Here is a 22081-nt window from a genome sequence, read left to right on the forward strand (position 1 = left end):
GCCCCTTCTGACTCCATGATTCTATGATTCTAAGATTCCACTCAGTTTCAGTGAGCTGCAGAGCTTTACACCTCATGGCCTGATTTCATACCCATGGCCCATAGCACACATAAGTAGAGGGAAAACTGTTTGCCTGACTCTGTCCTTTGAAGGAAAAGGAAAGAAGGAGAAAAAAAAACCCACACACGCCAAGATCATTCATAAACCAGGCAGGTTGCCTCCTACCACGCCATCCAAATTATCTCCCTTACACTAATCATCAATATCTCTGACCTTTGTCATAAAACCTGGGTCATTTATATCTATATCCCATTAAAAAAGTATCATCCCACCATCACCTCTTTGGTCCTATTAAAGTCATGTCAAAAAGAATCATTGACTTATTGTCAAAACACATCCAGGCTTCCACACTCATGCATCAGCCAACACCTTACGGATCAGTCAGGAAATAATTCCTGGTGGTTACTGGGCATCGGGAAATGGGTGACAGGAGGTGAAGCATCCTTTACTCCTCCCCGGCAGGAGTTAGCTGATGAAGATGATAAATTAAACAGGATGAACATTACCCTTTCCTTCATTTTTCTCCCTCCGTCAGATGAAGACTCAGAAAGTTGCTGTTTGTAATTTATTTTCTTTATGGAGCTTTTTGGTTGTTGTTTTTCCCCCTGTTTTCCTTCCCACCACTACCTCGCGGCACAAAGTTCTGATGCCAACTATGTTGACACTAATGGAAAGTGCCAGGGCTAGCCTCTTTTTTTTACCACTGGAGAAGAGTGCAGAGAAGTGACAGCTGAGCACATTGCCCTACCTGCCCAACTACTCCGAATCAAATACCTTTTCTCCCAGGTTCTGCGGTGGGTGGCTTAGCTGGCTTGCCCGATTTAACTCGGATTGGGTTTAGACCTCGCATTAGTTGCCAAAATCAACTAACTGGAAGGCGGTGCTGTCCTCTCCCAAGGCTTGACTGTCCGACTCTCCTGAAATAAGGAGTGTTCACTCTCATGGCTCATGATTTGACCCTGAATCCTCAAGAGTGACCGGGCAAGCCTAACTCTTGCCCATGGGATTTTGGTCTCTGGTGGATACAGGAGCTCATTTGTACTGCATGCACTGTGGGGTAACAAAAATTAACCCTTCATAAATCCCATAAATCTCAGACAGTTCTCTCAACTTAGTTGAAATGAGCACTAGCTTTAATTTAAAAAAAATTCATTATATAATTGAATTAGGTAAAGGTAAAGGTTCCCCTTGACATTTTTAGTCCAGTCGTGTCCGACTCTAGGGGGTGGTGCTCATCCCATTTTCAAGCTGTAGAGCCAGCATTTGTCCGAAGACAGTTTCCATTGTCACATGACCGGTGTGACTAGGGAACACTGTTTTACCTTCCCACCATTTATCTACTTGCATTTGCATGCTTTCGAACTGCTAGGTTGGCAGGAGCTGGGACAAGCGATGGGCGCTCACTCCGTCACGTGGATTCGATCTTACGACTGCTGGTCTTCTGACCCTGCAGCACAGGCTTTTGCAGTTTAGCCCACAGCGCCACCATGTCCCTATATAATTGAATTACAGAATTACAAAAATTGACATGAATGTATTGCTTCCCTGAACCCAGTGTGTTTCCTCATAACCCATAACATGGATCAGGAATTGTGCAAGTTGCAGATGGCATGCGTTCCCCAAAACTGGTTTTGCAGAGTCACACTGGAACTTCTTTTCTCCACCCAACTGGATTCTGTGCGCATTTGTGTGTGTGTGTGTGTGTGTGTGTGTGTGTGTGTGTGTGTGAAGGGAGAATCATTGCTTTCAGGGAGTGTGATACTCAAGTAAAACAAGCCCACTGTTTAGACCTTTTAAAAACATTTAAAAAAAATGAATAATGAGGGGTTTTCTCCTCTTTCTGAAATGCCAGCACAACCACATCTTTTTGTTTCATTTGTCAAGATGTGCATTAATGGGATGGCACAGCTCGCCAATGGCAATCCCATTAGTTAAAGGTAAAGGTTCCCCCTTGACATTTAGTCCAGTCGTGTCCGATTCTAGGGCGCGGTGCTCATCCCCGTTTCTAAGCCGTAGAGCAAGAGTTTGTCCATAAACAGTTTCCATGGTCACGTGGCCAGCGCATTGTGACTTGTCATTTCCAGTGCACCCCCAAGAAAAGGAAGCCCTCATAATGGAACTTTCTGCTATTGGAGCCTTCAGTCTTTCTATGATGCCTGCCGCGACTCAAAAGCTGATCAAATTGGCCCTTCATGTCCAGGGGATATGGTGAGGCTGAGAGGATAGTAGAGAATGTAGGACTATGTCCTCTCCTTCCAAACCACACTGCCACATCACCACCCTCAAGATGTCTCTTGCTCCCCTCTAAAAATGTCCTCCCTTGTACAACGTGTAGCCCTACAGAAGTGGACAAAGTCAGCCCTAATCAATCTAGTCTATAGTAGGGAATGCTGAAAATTGTAGTTTGGCAACGTCTGGAAGAAATCACTCCATTCCCTTCCCCCAGAGAGGACCAAGAGAGGGTCTACAAGATTGCTTCTATGCCTCTAGGGTTGGGATTTGCTCTCAGATGTCATAGGACAGCTTCCGATCCCTTCTACAGCTTGAAGAACACCTCTCCAGGACTGTTAGATTGTGGGTGATCATGGAACAAAGGGAGGCTAATTGCCTAAGAGAGAAAACAAAGGAGTCGACAGTGGATGTCCGAGCCAGTGGAGCCTACAGGCAACGCCCTGAGAGCTCCCTTTATTGACTTAGCATGAGTTACATAGCATGTTGTGAGAATTCAGATAGGATACCAGTTACATAATTGTAACCAGGATTGGCTGAAGAAAGTCTTTGATGTTATGCTCTACCTCTAAGCAAAAGGGCAGAATGAGGTGTTACCACGCCTGCTGGCAGCTATTGCATCCTGTATGCACATCACTGGAACAGAATGCAGCTACAACTTTTAAGCAGAGGTTTCCCACATTAGATGACATTCCAAATAATTGCTATCCATGGTGAAATGCTGACTATGGTTTCCCTATCTCAGACTCCTAGCTGCTGCACTACACCGATGATAAAGTCACCTTCCCTGTCCTCGAACTTGTTCAAGACCTTCGGCTGGATCCTTTTCTGAGTTTACTTTTCAGCATTTCACATGCACAACGTGCTGGATGCGTCTGGCGATGCAGTTTTACAGCTTCTGCCTTCATTGAGCTGGAACAAAGATCTCAGAACGTGTGCGTTCTCGTTATTGGTGCCAGCTGTGCCAGCATTATACATGCAGGGTGGTACCTAAGCTACCTCTGAACACGGAGCCAAGCATCACCGTTTTGAAGGGCCACATGCTTCTTCTGACAATGTTGGCAACCCCATAAGAGCTGTTTGCCAAATCTTGCTCTTTGATTTCCACAAATCTGCCTGCCCACAGCTGGCTAGCAGCACAGGCTCGGGCATTGTAGGTTATCAGGAAAGAGCCAGCCGCCAAACATAGCAAAAGCTTAACTCACTCCATCCTTTAATGGAGTATTTCTCTGGCAGATGTGGTCTGTTCAATGCATCTAGTTAATCCAGAGCAGGGTTAAAGAAAGAGGATGAAAAAGAGAGAGGAGGAGGAGGAGAGAGAGAGGGGAGACCTATTTTTTCCTCTTGATTTTGTTGATGTCTTTAATATAAGGGTGAAAAAAACATCGCAACACATTTCAATTGGCATCAGGTGTTTCCGTGACTGCCTTCTGTTCACTAGTGCCCAACACAGACTGCAACAGAGACCAAAAACAGAAGCATAGCATATGAGTCGAAAACAGAGCTAAGACCGTCATCATTAAAAACAGATTAGTGCAGAGAGCAACATCTATCTATCTACATAAAGGAATATAAAAAGAAAGAAAGAAGAGGAGAAAAAACCGAAGCAGGATCAACCAACACTGCTGAGGGGGAGCAAAAAAGGAGACATGAGTATAACAAGGGATTTTAAATTTAAGTGGGGTGTATGAACCCTGTATTCCAGTTCTCACCTGTTGTTGTTGTTGTTGTTGTTGTTGTTGTTGTTGTTGTTGTTGTTGTTGTTGTTGTTGTTGTTGCTGCTGCTGCTGCTGCTGCTGCTGCTGTTGTTATATATTATTATTATTATTATTATTATTATTATTATTATTATTATTATTATTATTATTATTATTATTATTATTATTATTATTATTATTATTATTATTATTATTATTATATTTACGTAGCACCTATCTAACCAAAGGCCACTCTGGGTGATTTACAACAAAGACAGAACAATAAGCAAGAGACCAACACTAATAAAGTCAAATACCACAAAGTGAATATAATAACATAAAATAAACTACAACATATGGACATTTAAATGTCTAGAATGATGGCATTATGATCTGACTGGCTGATTTCATTGCAATTTTTTTTGGTGGATTAGAATAAAAAGCCTGTCAAAACAGCCAGGTTTCTAGAAGCTTCTTGAAGATTGCCATGGAAGGGGTCAGGCGGACAGCTGGAGGGAGTTGATTTCAGAGTTGAAGAGTGACCACCAAGAAGGCCCAGTTCCTTCTCTTGGGATCAGCATCTTCACAGACAGCCTGGGATGAACAAGTAGGACAGCCCATCTTCACTGGAAGAAGGCATTCTGCCAGGTACTGAGGTCTTAAACCCATTTAGGGCTTTATATGTTAGAACCATCCCCTTGATGCTGGCATGGAAGTGGATAGGTAAGCCGTGTAGGGTGGCCAAAGTTGGGGAGATGTGCTGGTATTTACTAACTCCACACAGGGACCTGGCCGCCATGTTCTGGACCTGTTGAGGCTTCCGTATCAGCTTTATGAGTAGCCCCACAAAGCTTCCACTGCTCCTTGCACACAGGGAGTCCTTTAGTCACAAGGAGAGCCTGCTCTGTCCTTAGAGGCCCTCACACAACACTGAAGCAGGGTCTGTGCTCTGGCTTTTGCTGCGTGCCAAATTCAAGGTCATAGATCAGGGCTGTTTATGTCGACTTGGTACAACTTTGCTTCAGAGTAGACAAAGGTTGCCAAGGATTGTACTGAGATGTTTGGCATTTGGAAAGTTCAAATGTTAAAAGGATGTGCAGGCAAACAGGGAAATGGAAACAGAAAATTAGAATGCTATGGCTGAAATCTGGTAGTAACGTGTAACTAGAGTAGACCCCATTGAATCAATGGGAGTGAGAAGTGAAGGAAATGAACCACCAGTTCGAAAGTTTGTGGGGTTTTTTTTTTTGTCTCGCAGCCCAACAGGTGTTTTCCATTTCAAAGCCCCGCCTCCTCCTGTCAGTGCCCACTTAGAGGCAACAGCCTGGCTTCCCTGCCCTGCCTCCTCTGGGTGCTGCCTCTGAGTGGGTGCCAGACAGAGGAGGCAGGGCTTTGAAGCACCAAATACTTGTTCAGCTACTAAGCAAATCAGCATGAACAGCCAAACCAGTGGTCTGTGCTCATCTCTAGGGGAAGTCAACACCTGTGCAAGTACCACGGGGTCAATGAGTCTAGTTTAGTTGTTCAGCCCACACAAAACTGCTTGGGTATGGAATGGTGAAATAAGAGAAGGAGCTGGGTTTAATGGATGGACAGCTTAATTCCTCAATGAAGCCAAAGGACCTCCCCTGCGCTATCCAAAGGCATAGGGTGTGAGGAACGTACCAATATATCTAGCATTTATGTGCCATTTGTTTAAATACTAGCTGTATAACAATAGGTGCTGCTTTGGTTTTTTTGAGTATGTGTGATATGCTGGAGACTCTGAGGCCCTTTCTCCTCTGTGGGCTGTGAAGGATTAGGCTTCCATCAGCTTTAGCATGGCCTGACCTGTCTGTCTTCACTCTCTCTCTCTCATATTCTCTCAGCATGGGTTTTTGGGTTGCTTTTTTTCATGTGTCATGTTGACTTTCCTGGACTGAGGTCTTCCACTGATAAGCATGCTGTTCCTCCAGGAACATAACTCACTGCCAACTTTTCCTCAAATAAGAAGGATGTTCATTCTTGAGCATGCAGAACAGGGCTTCCAACTGTAGGAGTTTGGGGGGGGGGATGAAGACAGCAACATCTGGAGGTGTCTTGACAAACCTGAAAACATGCCTGTATGTGATTTGGATCATTGAGTCATGCTTTTGTCATCTACCATCTTCTCACATTCTCAGTACTTTGGCCATCTCATGAGAACAGAAGATTCCCTGGAAAAGACTCTGATGTTGGGAAAGTGTGAAGGCAAGAGGAGAAGGGGACGACAAAGGATGAGATGGCTGGACAGTGTCATCGAAGCTACCAGCATGAATTTGACCCAACTCCGGGAGGCAGTGGTCCATGGGGTCACAAAGAGTCAGACACAACGACTAAACAACAATAATAATGGGTTGAAAAGTTTTAACTAGAAATGCATCAACCTTCCCATTCCCCATTTTCTTTTTCTTCTTGATTATTCATTAAAATTGATTAGTGTTTATTGTTCATTCATTTTTCACATCACATTTGTTCCTTTATTTCTGCATTTCAGCTGTCTGCTGCTAAAAGTAGGGATATTTGCAACAGAAAGCTCTATTTCTGTTGACATTCAGGGAAGGCAGAACATGTGATGAGAAAGGAGGAGAGGTTACACATGTCCGACTCTTTGTGAGCCCATGGACCAGAGCACATCATGCCCTCCTGTCTTCCACTGCCTCCCAGAGTTGGCTCAAATTCATGTTGGTCCCTTCGGTGACACTGTCCAGCCATCTTGTCCTCTGTCATCCCCTTCTCCTCTTGCCATCACACTTTCCCAACATCAGGGTCTTTTCCAGGGAGTCTTCTCTTCTCATGAGATGGCCAAAGGATTGGAGCCTCAGCTTCAGGATCTGTACTTCCAGTGAGCACTCAGGGTTGATTTCCTTCAGAATGGATAGGTTTTTTTTCCTTGCTGTCCAGGGGACTCTCAAAGACGGCCACCATTAGGTAGCAAGAAAAAGGCTTGTATGTTGGAAGTGGTCAGCGTGTGTCAATTTAGCTGTTCACTGCATTAGATCGCTTTCTTACCTCAGGTTCTTTGCCTTCTTCATGAGTGATTTGAGAAAGTCTGTAATTCTTTGAAAAACAAACTGAATTGATGTTTTCACTCATTCTCATCATAGAAACGACCATATTGCATTTGCCAGACATTCACGAGCACTATTTATGCCTTAAGAATATATTCCTTAGCTGTCCAATCTTCACACCTTTTAAGTCGGACTCTTGAGCCACCAAACAAAATTTCAGTGCTTTTATAGCATACGCAGTGTGCAATCATGGTCGAATCTAAAGGAGTGGCTGAGTTACCAATTTGAATTATCCTTCTTTTCATTCCCTGCCACTTTTAGGGGCTATCAAAGGAAATTCAAAAAAGTTGTAAACCGCCCAGAGTGGCAGATAGATGGAAGGTATAAAAGTCAAAGAAATAGATAAATAAAATACATAAGACTTTCTACCTGACTGATTATTCGACTTGCAGTTATATATATATTTCAAGACAAATAGAGTCTGGTTACATTTAGGCAGGGGGAGAAAAAACAGATGCACAGATATAAGATAGGTGACATGCTTGATAGCCGTATAGGTGAAAGGGATCCAGTGGTCTCAGTCGATCACAATGTAAATGCGAGTATATAAATAGGTACCACCTCAGTGGGAAGGCGAACGCATTCCGTGTCTATTCGCGCTGGTCACGTGACCAAAGAAATGGTCTACAGACAAACGCTGGCTCTACAGCTTGGAAAAGGGGGTGAGTCGGACATGACTGGACTAAATGTCAAGGGGAACCTTTACCTTTACCTATCTGGTAGAATCAGTTGCCTTACATTCATAAAATTCACTGGACTCCTGTAAGAGCTCAGAGCTTCAGACACGATTCTGGTAGACATTTTGCAATGGACTCCAAATGGAGTAGGGTCAAGACCTATTATAATTGAGGGCAGTTGCTAATACCCAGCCCTTGATGGCCTGCCTGCCGTTTTCAGCTAGGTGATAATGTCATTCATTGATATGACAGGACACTGAGTTGACAGCACAATGGGCAACATATTTTGCTGTGCAGTTATATGAGATCATTTGCAGCTCCCTCTCACATCAGTAACACCTCAGAGGACACATAAATATGACTCCATATGTTCTCTGTGGCCATAAGGAGGAAATCTGAACATGAGCTACAAGGCTACGGCATGTCTCCGCTAAAGCACACCGAGGTGACATAGGACACATGCGACAGATTCTTCCAGGTCATGCAAATGCCAAATATATCGGAGCACAAAGAGTTGCCAATTATATTTAATTGGCTTCGAAATGTACTAATAGATCCTGCTTTGATGGGGAACTATCAAGAGTTCCTTTGTTCCTTCTTTTTTTTCAAAGCTCTTTGTCATTAAGGGGTTCAGATCAGCAGCAGTACACACAAAACAATAAGAAGAAAACTACTGTAACCATCAGCGATGGAAGCCACCTGTTTCAGTCACAAAGGACTGTTCGCATTAGGTGAGGGAAAGGGATATGAATCCAAGGCAGGAGCAAATAAAATCTACATTCAACATTTTGAATTAATGTATTTTTTTTTCTTTCTAGCAATACTTGTCAAAAAATGTGTGGAAGCTTAAGCAGAATAACTGTAAACTGTCCCAAAATGACTCTTGGTCCTTCGGCTTTTCGTGGGCAGGTTTGCACACCTGTCTCTGTAGGGTAGCAAATGCTTCCTTGAGATAAATATATGCACCTCATTTACTGAAGGAGGGAATGGAAAGAATATTGTGGAACAAATAACAAATTTTAAATTCTTCTGAGCAGAAAGAGGGTCCTAAGATTTCAAATATATCTTCTTGGAGCAACATATGCAAATGTGTGTGGGTGTGTGGGGTGGGGTGTGTGTGTGGGGTGTGTTTTGCCTCAGGTGACCCCGGCAGACCATCTGGCTTCATCTCACAAGTCCAGGGGAGCCCGTGAGACAGTGAGTGTCCCTAGGCAGAAGGGACAACGGTGGAGGAGGTGCAACAAAAGGAATAAGAGGGTGGGAGTTGCAGGCCTCAGGGTCATCATCAGTCACATCAGATGAAGAGGAGAGGATGAGAAAGAGGGTGGAGCAGTGAGGTCCCATCTTCTGCATTTCTACAGAGGTGCGAACATGGATAGAGGACGAGGGGAGCCACTTTCTCCTGCCCAGCCTGTATGGTCATGGATGGGGTCAAGGAGGTTCTGACCCAGTGCCAGCCCAGCCTTGGTGTCCTCACCACCTTATGGAAACTGCAGAGCCTACCTCTCTGTCCATGGGTGTGGGCATGCCTAACCCTACTTTTCTTCTTAAAGGGAAAGGCCACTAAAATATTGCACACCTATTTCAGAAACCTTCAGGGCAAGGGGAGAGATTTTAGTCTCATCTTTGGCTGCATGTAAGAAATCTCAAAAGGCTTGAAAGCTCCTTCTCGAGGACTGAAATCCAGACAACTAGACTAGGCCCACTCAACCAGTGGGGATTTCATGAGTCCATTAAGTCCCATTGAGTCAATAGGCCCATTTTAATAGCAAGTTGCCACTAATTACAGGATTTCAGCCAAGGTGTCTTGTCCTATCAAGGCAGCTTAAATCTTGAAGAAGGAGGTGCTTAGTCAATGTTCTTTCTATCCCTAATAAAGAGGTGTGACATCTTGCTGAAATGTTTGTTGCCAAATCACCCCTCACATAGGATAACCCACAGAATCGGTGCTGTCCAAAAGCTCCTCCCCATTCAGGTCTTGCAGACTAAAAATTGTTATCAAACTGCATCCTTTTCTTCCTCCTGCCTCCAGAGTTTTACAACAGTCTTGCCTCTGGCTGTGAGCCTCCTACGGACAGAATGGAACAGGGGCATGTCCGAATTGTGATAGCTGCAGTTGAGCCATTTTAGCTGCTAGAATAAGTTTAAGCTTGATTTGACCTACAACCCATGTACACCTCTTCCTGGGGTGGGGGGGGGAGGAGACTCACGGTCTCCTTTCCCCTGCAACGTTTCTCATTCGTTGACATTTTTCCTCAAAACTTTCCTGGAAAAGGAATCCTCACCCCAAAAATACCCTCTAAAATGCTTTAATTTGGTAGTGGAGGGAATATACAAGCAACCAAGAGAACTAGAAACCCTTGATAGCATTATCAATTGAGGCATTTTAGATGCTAGAATAAGGTTAAGTTTGATTTGACCTAAAATGTCAATGAATGTACAATGTAAGGCAGTGGGGGGGGGGGGAGAGAAGGTCATGCCAGGAGGGAACAATGGGGTTTGAGTTGTGGGCAGAAGCGGGCTGGGCTTCTTCTCCGGCACTGCTCTCAGCTTTTGATCACATGCCGGATTGTCACTGTTCTTACACTAGTACAAGGATGTTGGCATCAGGCACTAGGGAGACAATGAAAGATCTGGACAGACAGAAATACATATATTTATTAACAATAATAAAGAACATACAGTAAATTAAAATCAAATCAATAAACATAAAATAAATCGGCCAACATCAGATAATAGTTGGCCGGCAAACACAATTTTGCAGTCATCAGGAAGAGATGGACTGAAAAGCTTTAATAAAGAGCATTGTCTTCAGGAGTCTCTTGGAAAATAGAGAGTGGGCCAGGCATAGCTCAGCTGGAAGCCCATTCCAAAAGGCTGGTGGCACCACCAAGAAGGCCTGATTGCTGATGGAAATCTTGCTGGCTTCTCCCAGTGTAGCGGTCCATAAGAAGACAGATTGCAAGGTTCTGGTGGCATGGGTTGATGTTCTTGAGGAAAGGCACTTTGGAAAGTAATGAGGTCCCTGTGAAGGACTTTAGGAGTGGAAGGAAGGAAGGAAGGAAGGAAGGAAGGAAGGAAGGAAGGAAGGAAGGAAGGAAGGAAGGAAGGAAGGAAGGAAGGAGGGAGGGACGACCTGATGATGAATAGAAGGAAGGAAGGAAGGACCTGATGATGAATAGAAGGAAGGAAGGAATGAAGGAAGGAAGGAAGGGAGGAAGGAAGGAAGGAAGGGAGGGAGGGAGGGAGGGAGGGAGGGAGGGAGGGAGGAAGGAAGGAAGGAAGGAAGGAAGGAAGGAAGTGAGGGAGGGAGGGAGGGAGGGAGGAAGGAAGGAAGGAAGGAAGGAAGGAAGGAAGGAAGGAAGGAAGGAAGGAAGGAAGGAAGGAAGGAAGGAAGGAGGGACGACCTGATGATGAATAGAAGGAAGGAAGGAAGGACCTGATGATGAATAGAAGGAAGGAAGGAAGGAAGGAAGGAAGGAAGGAAGGAAGGAAGGAAGGAAGGAAGGAAGGAAGGAAGGAAGGAAGGAAGGAGTAAGAGAGCAAATGAGTGAATGAGTGAATGAGCAAACGAATGAAGAAACAAATATGAAAGATCTGTGATGGTGTTCCCCTGCCTCGTGGGTGACCAGAACATCTTTGTTATGCCCTGTAGTCACCACTAATTCTCACTAATACCCCTGCCAATCTATTTTGCACACTATACAAATAGTTGGAGACAGAGTTGATAGATACAGTTGCTAGCGTGGACATCCTAGGCAAATTAACTAGTCTCATCATCAAGCGAAGCATTGTTTGAGAAGTTTTCTTCTTGAGGTGAATGGTGGGGGAGGATTAGGGAGACGCTTTGCAAAAGAATAATACAACAAAGACCTTGTGAAATTTGGGCATACAATCATAATTCTTTTCAAACTAATGGATTAAGAAAGCCTCTCCAGGAGTACGGTACTTTGCACATCTTTTGTTTGTTTCCTCTTCATTTTCAATTTTAATTTTAAATGACGTTTTAGTAATTCACCCAAAAGAAACACATGTGGGCTACATTCATACCCTTTCAAGACCGCCATGCATTTCAGTTTTTGTTTATTTGTCACACTTTCAAACTACCCAATAGCCAGTGCTATCTGGGCAATATAATCAGAAATATAAAACACTACAGTCAAGTATGGCAGTAAAAATATGACTAGAAAGTCACCTTTCTCTTGGTTTGAGAACCAAGATGAAATAAGCAGTGGAGAATAAAAGCATCCTAATTTACATACCATTTATCCTAGTGAAATCTAATCTATCACTACAGAACATTAGGAGTTAAACCCAATATTAGGGTCATATCGGATAGAAAAACTGAAATGAATAGAATAATTTTGTTGTCATTTTATTTGCAACTTCGCACGCTGGCGGTAGTTTGTGTGACTGGGAGGGACCTTTGTGGGCTAAGGTGATTGTATGTACATCTATTGAGCATCAACAAATTGTTCCCTCCAGCTTTTGGATTCAAAAAGATCCCTGCCTTTCTTATGAGTATTTTCTTTCCTACTCTTTCATAAGTTGGAAGAAGTGGTAGTTTGCAGTTGATCTGTTCAGTCGGTTCCTATGTGTGAAGTAAAGAAAGCAGTATAGACAAGTCTGTAATTTCAAGCAACTGTAAGTAATTATATATATAATTTTGCCTTCTCTGGACTCATTCCACTCTGTTTATAGCCTTTGAAACTGTCATGCCAAGAACTGGGCACAGTGGTCCAAGTGAGGTATGGATTAAGCAGAACAGAGTGGTCCGAGTCCTACCCTTGATCTGGGTATAACACCTCTCTTGATGCAATCTCTAATTGTGTTAGCCTTTTTGGCTGCAGCATCACACTCTTGACGTCTTCTGAGCTGCTGGTTTACTAAGACCCCTTCATCTTTTTCACCTAAACTTCTGCCAGTCCAGCTGTCACCTCTATTTGTGTGTCTGATTCTTTTCCTCTCTGCCTCAATGCGGAATGTTAGTGGCTGTCATAGCACTTTCATAGATATACCAATTCCAAATATGTCCTTGTCTGTTTAAAATACCTATTATATTGAAATGTTTATTTTAAACAGGACAAGATAACTGTTGCTGTGATTACAGTTACAATTATGATCATGACCACATTCAATCATGGCCTCAAATCACGTATATCCTTTTGGGAAGTATATAAATATATCCTTTAGGGAAATATTTCACCTAGCCTAGATAGCAGCAGTTCTCAGCAGTAATTATGTAAGAAGGATATTATCATCAAATATAATAAAACTCTTACTCTAATGCTTCTTTTGAATTTTGATCTTATGTCAGCAGAGAAGTTGCAGCAGAAGGCACTCCTTTAAAAAAACAAATTTCTATTGCTCAAGTTGCCAGTTGGAAGTTTCTAATTAAGGTGAATTTCATTACCAACTTTCTGAAAATTAGACTAGCCAGAACATGAGAAGCTTCCACTGACCAAATCAAGATATGAATTCCCTTACCACTCAATTTTCGATACCAACGAGAAGAGGTTTTGTGGCTTTAATAGATTGCTGGAGCAGAGTTGTTGTTTTTTTCAGCTGGAATTTTGCACCCAGAATCCTGTTAGTTTTTACAACCTCTCATACCCCTCTCTAGTACATGTGGCTGGAAAGGACTTATCTGGGCTGTAGTGATTGTCAATCCAACCATCACTATCTGATAGTTCCTGCCTGCTTCTGCTTTCAAAAGAGAGGCCAGCCTCCCTGCTCTGTGACTCTTTCCCTCTCTAGAGTCTGTTGAGGTCTGTTACTGAAAGCAGTCAGTTGTCAGTCAGGTTGGCGAGTTTTGCTCTTTGATCTGTTCACCATTGTAAATACACCTTCTTATTCTTTCTTTCTCATTTGAATGTCTCAGAATCAGTTATTGAGACCATGTGTGCCAGTTAAGGATAAAAGGGGTGATCTACGTTGGGGACGAATCTTTGTGAATCTGTCCACTTCTGCTGTGAAGTTAGGGGGACTTTAATAAAGAATTCAAAGTCCTGAAATTCTAAATCTTTTCCTCAGTCCATATGTGGATTCAGTAACATTTTCCAAATGCTTTCCCCTTGGTATTTTCTACCTAGCTTCTCCATGGAATTATTAAAGGCTTTTTGACTATAGGCTTTGTGCCCATTGCACATCACTTTAGCCACTCCTATTGTTCAGAGTTATGTGTGATTTTGTATATTTGCGGCACACTACAAATGCATAAGAACTGTGCAAAGGTGTGGCTTTCTAAGGCACGATTGCTTTATCTCACAATCTGTCTCCTGGTGTGGAATGAAAACCATCATTTTCAGTCTCTATCTACCTTTTCCCCTTTATTATTGGTGCCTGAGCACCAGTATGGCTGTGGTTAAGATGGTCTACAGCAGTGGTCCCCAATCTTGGACCTCCAGATGTCCTTGAACTACAACTCCCAGAAGCCTTCACCACAACCTATGCTGGCCAGGATTTCTGGGAGTTGAAGTCCAAAAACATTTGGAGGCCAAAATTGGGGATCACTGGTCTACAGAATACCCTCTTCTGCTCACTGCCGTTCACACTTTTTGAAAAACAGTCCTGACAATTGCTTCATGTTTGAGTGTGAAGTGCTTAACTGATGAAAAAAGGAGTCTGCTTCTGGGATTTTCCCTTGCTTGGTGTCACTTTGTCTATGGTAGTGGTTCTGGGGGACTCCACTTCAACACTTTGGCCTGTGGAATGATTCGGAGTTCTATGATTTCCCATACTATTTCACGTAGGTATTAAAGAACTGAAAGAGGCTGTCCAGAATTGTGTGGTCTGTTTCCATCAGTGTACTGATGTCATCAATGTCCATTAGACCTCTTAGGAGATCTTTCTCTCAGTCTCTCTGGCCCCAGTGTGTGGTCACCCAGCCCACCATCCACTGTCTGACAAAACAGCCCTCTTGTGATTTCATGATTGGAATAGCCATTTGCCCTACAAATGGAATAGCCATTGTTTGAGTGTGGTGCTGAGAAGGTTGAGTTTGGTGCTGAGAAAATGAGCTTCGCAGTTCCAATTCACATGGTCTATTAGTGTTTTGATTATGCCTCTTTTTTGTTATGGTTGGTGGTTGGAGTTTTTGTGTAGAGACCAGTCCGTGTGGGTGGGTTTTCTGTAGACCTTGTGTCCAAATAGGAGGTCAGATTTGCATATGACCATGACATCTAAGAAAGGGAGTTGGCCCTCAATTTCTTTTTCCATGGTGAATTGTATATTTGGGTGGATGCTATTGAGATGAATTGTTCCCTACAGGCAAAATGCTATTCCAAGAATGAAATCATAAGAGCCATCAAACTGAGAAAACAACACCGAAATGAAGAAGAAAAACAGCCACCCACAAATAAAGTTTTTCTGCCATACATCAAAGTGGTCACGGACCACATGGGGAAATTTTTGAAAAAACACAACCTGCAAACAGTATTCAGACCCACCACAAAAATACAACAAATGTTACAGTGAGCAAAGGACAAAAGGGACCCCCTCACCACTGCAGGAGTATACTAGATACCATGTAGTTGTGGCCAGGTATATATTGGGACCACAAAATGCAGACTATGAAAGACACTGCAGACTAAAACAACCAGAAAAAAATGGCAGTAGCTGAACATGCACTGAAACAAGTGTACATGAAATCCTATTTCAAAACACAGAAGTACTGGACAACACCAGCAATGATTATGTTAGACTACACAGGAAAGCCATTGAAATCCACAAACATCAGCACAGCTTCAACAAAAAAGAAGAAAGTCTAAAACTCAACAAAGCCTGGCTCCCAGCACTGAAAAATACAGCCTGCAAAAAGGTCAATGAACTCTACCCAGCCACAAGGACTGGTGATCACTGCACACAAAAGACTAGCTAACAACACCCATCAATCACAGTGACAGATCATCTCCCCCCTCATCATGACAATACACCCATAACAAAAAAGCACCATGATCACCATAATCGCCCGATCTCCTGAAAATAGCAAAAAGCTGATCAGACAGCTACAAATACTCAACTATCCCACACAGTACACCAGAACACAGAGAGAGAATTCTAACTCCTGTCCTCTGAAGATGCCGGCCACAGAGACTGGAGAAACATCAGGAAGAAAACCCTCCAGAACATGGCCAAACAGCCATAAAAACCTACAACTATTTATTTATTTATTTATTTATTTATTTATTTATTTATTTATTTATTTATTTATTTATTATTTATTTATTTATTTATTTATTTGTTTGTTTATTTATTTATTTATTTATTTATTTATTCATTCATTCATTCATTCATTCATTCATTCATTCATTAGATTTGAATCTTACACAATGCACTGCTAATCCTGGGGTTTCTCACTTTCCAAACATGAGTGCAACAGTTTGTTTCTTGATTTTTTCAGCCCTTTTGCCTGAGCTGGGCAGCAGATTGAGCTGTTTCGGGATCTTTCTTTCTTTCTTTCTTTCTTTCTTTCTTTCTTTCTTTCTTTCTTTCTTTCTTTCTTTCTTTCTTTCTTTCTTTCTTTCTTTCTTTCTTTCCACTTTTCTGAAAAAAAAAAAGAAAAGAAATCAAAACAGCCAGTCAATAAAACATATTTGTACATATCAATGCGCAAGTGGCTTCTCTCTCGCTTTCGCTCTCTCTCTTTCTCATGTATTCGCAAATGCACACCTAGAAATCATTACGCAAAATAGCCAAAGCAAATTGAGGAAAATAATTATTGCAGTTGATGGAGCAGAAACCCCATTACAGCTAAATTCTACTTCACAATACACAGTCTTGCCCGTTCAGAAGTAAATGCATTTTTCAGCATCTGTAACACAGTTTATTAAATTAAGTTTTAAAATAATTCACTCACCTCTCCCCGTTTCTCTGTGTTCCTGAGCTTTGTGGTTGATTTCTATTTCTCCTTTTTTGTTCTTTTTTGTTCCATCAGTTTCTCATGGCTTTTGTATCATATATTAATTTTGAACCGGTGGGAGGAAAATTTGCCATGTTGGGCTCCAGCAATGCAATTGCTTAAAAGGAAGTACTTGGGATCGGCTTTCCCACACACAGTCTGAGGCATGTGTAACCTCTCCTCCTTTCTCACCACATGTTCTGCCTTCCCTGAATGTCAACAGAAATAGAGCTTTCCGTTGCAAATATCCCTACTTTTAGCAGCAGACAGCTGAAATGCAGAAATAAAGGAACAAATGTGATGTGAAAAATGACTGAAAAATAAACACTAATCAATTTTAATGAATCATCAAGAAGGAAAAGAAAATGGGGAATGGGAAGGTTGATGCATTTCTAGTTAAAACTTTTCAACCCATTATTGTTGTTGTTTAGTTGTTAAGTCATGTCTGACTCTTCGTGACCCCATGGACCAGAGCATGCCAGGCCCTCCTGTCTTCCACTGCCTCCCAGAGTTGGGTCGAATTCATATTGGTCGCTTCGATGACACTGTCCAACCATCTCGCCCTCTGTCATCCCCTTCTCCTCTTGCCCTCACACTTTCCCAACATCAGGGGCTTTTCCAGGGAATCTTCTCTTCTCATGAGATGGCCAACGTATTGGAGCCTCAGCTTCAGGATCTGTACTTCCAGTGAGCACTCAGGGTTGATTTCCTTTAGAATGGATAGGTTTGTTCTCCTTGCAGTCCAAGGGGACTCTCAAGAGCCTCCACCCATAGCACACACCATTTCATCAGTTTGAACAGCACGAGAATGGGAGGAAAAGAGAACTGATACTCAGGTTTCATGTATATGGCTGCAGAGCTAGAGCTTGGGTGTATAATTCCCCACTGTGTCTCTTTAGACCTTCTGGACATCTCCATTCTGAGATGATGATGATGATGATAAGAGATTTTGCCCCATGGATGCTAAATCATCTGTTTTGCAGCTCCACTTTCTATGTGAAAAACCCAAAGCGGAGCAGGAGTAAATTTGATTTTATGCTCCCTGTCCTGCCACCGTTCAAATTAGACAGGGGAGCTTCATATTCGTATCCCAGAGGATATAAATATGAAACTCGGCACCAAAGGCATCAAAGGGTGGTTCATTCCTGCCCTTCGGAACCTGTCTGCTCCACTCACCAGGCTCCTTGCAGTGTGCATGTCCGTCATCGGTGACATCCTGCCAATCACGTGCATAGTCCTCCAGCGCTTCCCCACCTCTCCGCTCAGCCAACCACTCAGCAGCTGAGCAGGGAGAGTCACCTTCCTGCCTCCTCACCAGAGTGGTTAGCTGAGGGAAGAGGTGGGGACGCACCAGCAGAACTATGTGCACAATTGGTGCAATGCCACTGCTGACAGATGTGCACACTGTGAGGAGCTCAGTGAGTGGACTGGGCTGGTTCTGGTGGGAAGGAATGGACCCTAGGATATGCATACGAAGCTCCCATGTCTAATTCAGATAATTTTCCTTGGTGCGGTTGTTCTTATTAACGTCGACGGCCACAGGCTGATTTGTGGTTCGTCAGAAATCCCTGGGGAAATTCGTGGGTCGTGACAACCCACGAACCACAACAAACTGCCATGAGGTTCGTCCTCATCTCTATTGGGCACCCAACAGCAATGAGACAGTGTGCACTTCTGATGGCTTACAGCCAGTCATGCTGAAGGACCATTCCTGGCTGTGCTTCGCTTCCTGGTTCCTGTTGGAATCATGGTAATTAAACATGCAAATTAATGCATGATCCCCTGAGAGGAAGGAAGTGCTTGGAACACTGACATGCTGGCTGGCTTTCATGACTCCCTCGCCTGTCTCGATCCATTAACTAATACTCTTTAATTGGTGGACAAAGAGGACCTTCCCTCTACCTTCAATTGTTTATTGCCTTTGTTTAGAGAAAGGAACTTTATGGGTGCTCTTTTGAGTTTCTCCTGTCCTCCTGTCTACTGTATTTCTCTCAGCCATGGTTTGCTTCTTGTTCTATTTTATGCTTCGTTCCTTATATTAACCTCTGAAGCCTTTGTACTTTATAGAAGTCTTCTGTAACTCCATTCAAGCCTACCACTTGCAGAGTTATTTTCTTTTTATGCTACAGGCTGTGTCTGAGTAATTAATTAAGCTGGTTAAATGCATTGGGGGGGGTCTTTAGGAACTTGCTTCTCAATTTTAACTCCTAAAGTTGCTAGTCCTTCTGTTGTGCAATTAAGGGAATTAAAGACATCCCCGTCTGCTGGTATTACATAGCCCATCACTCGTAACAGTTTTAGGTAAAGATCTACAGCCTCTGGAAAGGGGAGCTTCATTTAGCTAACTTCACTTAGCTTAGACAAGATCCAACAGTATACCTTGGTATCTAGTTGCAGCAGAATATGGACCTTTCCCTCTTTCTCTTAGCAGTCCTTGGATCTAATAACAATCCGCCTCAACTAATTTTTCCGACCTCCCAACCAGGTTTTGGGGTGCATAAAGGAGGGGGGGAAACTGATTTTTGGCAGCTGAATCAAGACCCAGCCAAAGTACACAGATGGATCTGGGCCACTTTGTATCTCCCAGTTGCAACGGACAAAAGAAACAAATTCAGCAACTCTTATACATCCGCACAGATAGAAGAAAATATACTTCCTTTTTGTAAAAGTCGCCACCCCTTCCTTAAACAATTCTTTAGAAGGGGAATAAAAGGAGAATATGCCAGGATTATCTTTTGCCTTGATTAGAAGGGATCTATTTATACAGATGCCTCTCTAAATTATGAATTCAATCATCAACCCAAAGATAAAGGTTGAGTTATAAAGGCCCCGTGTTGATTTAATATCTAAGGATGAGACTTTGAGTCAAAAGCCTGAATTACATTAGAAGTGCCGGGTTTGAAGACCGCAAGGCTTTGAAACTAAATAGTACAGCAAATAAATCTGATCATGTGCTTTAAAACTGAGGCAGGAAAAGAGGAAGAGAAGGAGGAGAGGGAGGGATGGCAGATAAACACTATCTGTCCATGAAAGCATCATCCAAGTATTTTTGATCAAAACTGCTGTCTCTTTGAAAGGAATTGCATCAAGGCACTTTACTCTTTCAGGGTTAATGAATAATTTTGGTCTCCTTCAGTTTGATAAATGATCTAGATCCATCCTTATATTTTTTGGGGGGGATTTTTTGGACTTGGTCCTATCACTGTCAATCTGCCAGCTCTTCGAAGCCCAGTCCAGGCTCTGGAAAAGAATCAGCATCATCTTAATACGGCAGAGATGGAATAGACTCTATGGATCATCAAGTCCAGCCCCTGTCAAGGAGGCACAAATGAATCATCTCCTGCCTATTGTTGTTTAGTCATTTAGTCGTGTCCAACTTTTCGTGACCCCATGGACCAGAGCACGCCAGGCCCTCCTGTCTTCCACTGCCTCCCGGAGATGGGTCAAATTCATCTTGGTCGCTTCGGTGACCCTGTCCAACCATCTCATCCTCTGTCGTTCCCTTCTCCTCTTGCCCTCACACTTTCCTAAATCAGGGTCTTTTCCAGGGAGCATTGGAGCCTCGGCTTCAGGATCTGTCCTTCCAGTGAGCACTCAGGGTTGATTTCTTTCACAACGGATAGGTCTGTTCTCCTTGCAGTCCTGGGGAGTCTCAAAAGTCTCCTCTAGCACAACAATTCAAAAGCATCAATTCTTCGGCGGTCAGTCTTCTTTATGGTCCAGCTCTCACTTCCATACATCATTGCAGGAAAAACCATAGCTTTGACTACGCATACTTTTGTTGGCAAGGTGATGTTTCTGCCTTTTTAAAAATGCTGTTGAGGTTTGTCATCGCTTTCCTCCCAAGAAACAGCCATCTTTTAATTTCGTGGCTGCTGTCACCATCTGCAGCCCTCTGTTAAAATCAGCCATTTATTTGGGATCCATCTACACAGACCTATTTTATTGCATTCTCCCGGTCATCTCAAGTGAGCTTCTTACCAACAAAAAGATAAAGTTCTCCTCGTTCTCCTCCTCCACCCTTCTCAGAGCACCCCAGATAGCACAGCCACCAGCTGGGGGATTCTGAAAGTTGTAGGCACAACAAGGAACTTTTCCTCTCTCTGTCTCCCCTGATTTTACATTTGTTCTGGCTCCAGATGGCTACTGTGATGGCAGAGAACATCAAGTGGACAATCAACACCTATAATCATTCTGTAGAGGAAAACATTTCAGAAAGCATCAATTGCATTTGAAACTCCATCTGCTGAAACAGAGTGATGCCCTATGCTAAGTTAGAGGTATAGAAACTTATGAAACAAATTTGTGGTTATAAATTCTCTTCTTCCCCCACACAATTGTCCTCTTTTCCATCTTCTCACTGAGAAGTATCTTTCCCCCTGTCCTCCTTAAGGCTGTACAAAGGACACCTGAGTTTTTACTTTACTCCCAAAAAGTTTCCTCACACTTCTGAGAACAACATTTTCTACCAAGTAAAACAATAAACTAAGTGGCAAAACAACTGAGCAATAAAAACAAAGCAAGCCAGCATGACGGTTATTTGGTGTGGTGCCTGTCTGCCAATTTCAAGCTTTAGATGGATTGGTTGTCTCTTTTTCACCAGTCAAGTGGTCTTCTGTTCTTGCTGTGGGTGCTTCAAGAGAGCTTAATGAAGCCCATTGTCTCGGTCTTGGCAGGAGGCAAAGGATCTCCTAAAGCTGCCCGGTCCTTCATCAACAACGTTGTGGTGTCAAGACCGCCAGAATCAATAAGGATGAGAAATTTAATGATCAGCTGTCAAATTCCTGCTCTCTAATACCTGTCATACTGCTGAAGCTACAAACCAGAGAAAAAGGATGATGAGTAATGGGCAAGAGAGTTTTTCAAGAACTACTGGCATGGGTCAGCAGTGCTGGCACAATGCCATTTCTCATTATTGGTTGTGTCTGGCATGGATAAAACACCCCCAACATTGTAGAAAAAGAGAGGATGAATAAAAACAGATTCCTCAGTTTTCCTCTACATATAGAAAAAAAAGAACAAAAATGGAGGGGGTTTGACTGAATGAGCGGCTAGTCAGGTGGCAGGAAGGGTTAAATTATTGGCTAGGATTTTACTGCAGTCTTGAGATTTAGGGATGTATTTTCAAACATTTTAAGCTGCAGAATGCAATTGCAGGTGGTGAGCTGTGGGGGAATGCCCCTCCCCAAAGTTGTTAACCTGTTGGTTGATTCTCCAGTAGTAGAGCACATTCTCCTGGATGATGTCACACCTGCTTCTGGGAGGAGCTACTGCCCATTCTTCTTCTTTCTCATAGGTGATAGAGAGCTTGCTTAATTGCCTTTCCTTGGGCCAATCATAATGACATTATGTAACCATTGTCCTATCTGAACTCTGTCAACAATTTGTATACTGTCAACTACCTGTGAGCTTGTAAGGTCAATAAACACA

At 42.9% G+C, this 22081-nt stretch overlaps 1 long non-coding RNA gene across 6 annotated transcripts in view; it reads right to left on the bottom strand.

The window, feature by feature from the left end:
- Positions 1–10392: 10392 nt before the first annotated feature.
- The window catches only part of LOC140705017 (uncharacterized), a 62798-nt gene continuing 51109 nt past the window's right edge, over positions 10393–22081 (bottom strand). For 4 of the 6 annotated variants that reach the window (XR_013540992.1, XR_013540990.1, XR_013540991.1 and 1 more), the window contains 2 exons: positions 16610–16921; positions 12057–16296 (listed from right to left, as the gene is read on the bottom strand). This is a non-coding gene — a long non-coding RNA (uncharacterized LOC140705017). Of the gene's footprint in view, positions 10788–12056; positions 16297–16609; positions 16922–20632; positions 20784–22081 lie in introns of those variants that run through there. The other 2 variants (XR_013540993.1, XR_013540994.1) reach the window with 2 other exon arrangements.

The sequence above is a fragment of the Pogona vitticeps genome, chromosome 2 (assembly GCF_051106095.1).
Source record: "Pogona vitticeps strain Pit_001003342236 chromosome 2, PviZW2.1, whole genome shotgun sequence".
NCBI lineage: Eukaryota > Metazoa > Chordata > Lepidosauria > Squamata > Agamidae > Pogona > Pogona vitticeps.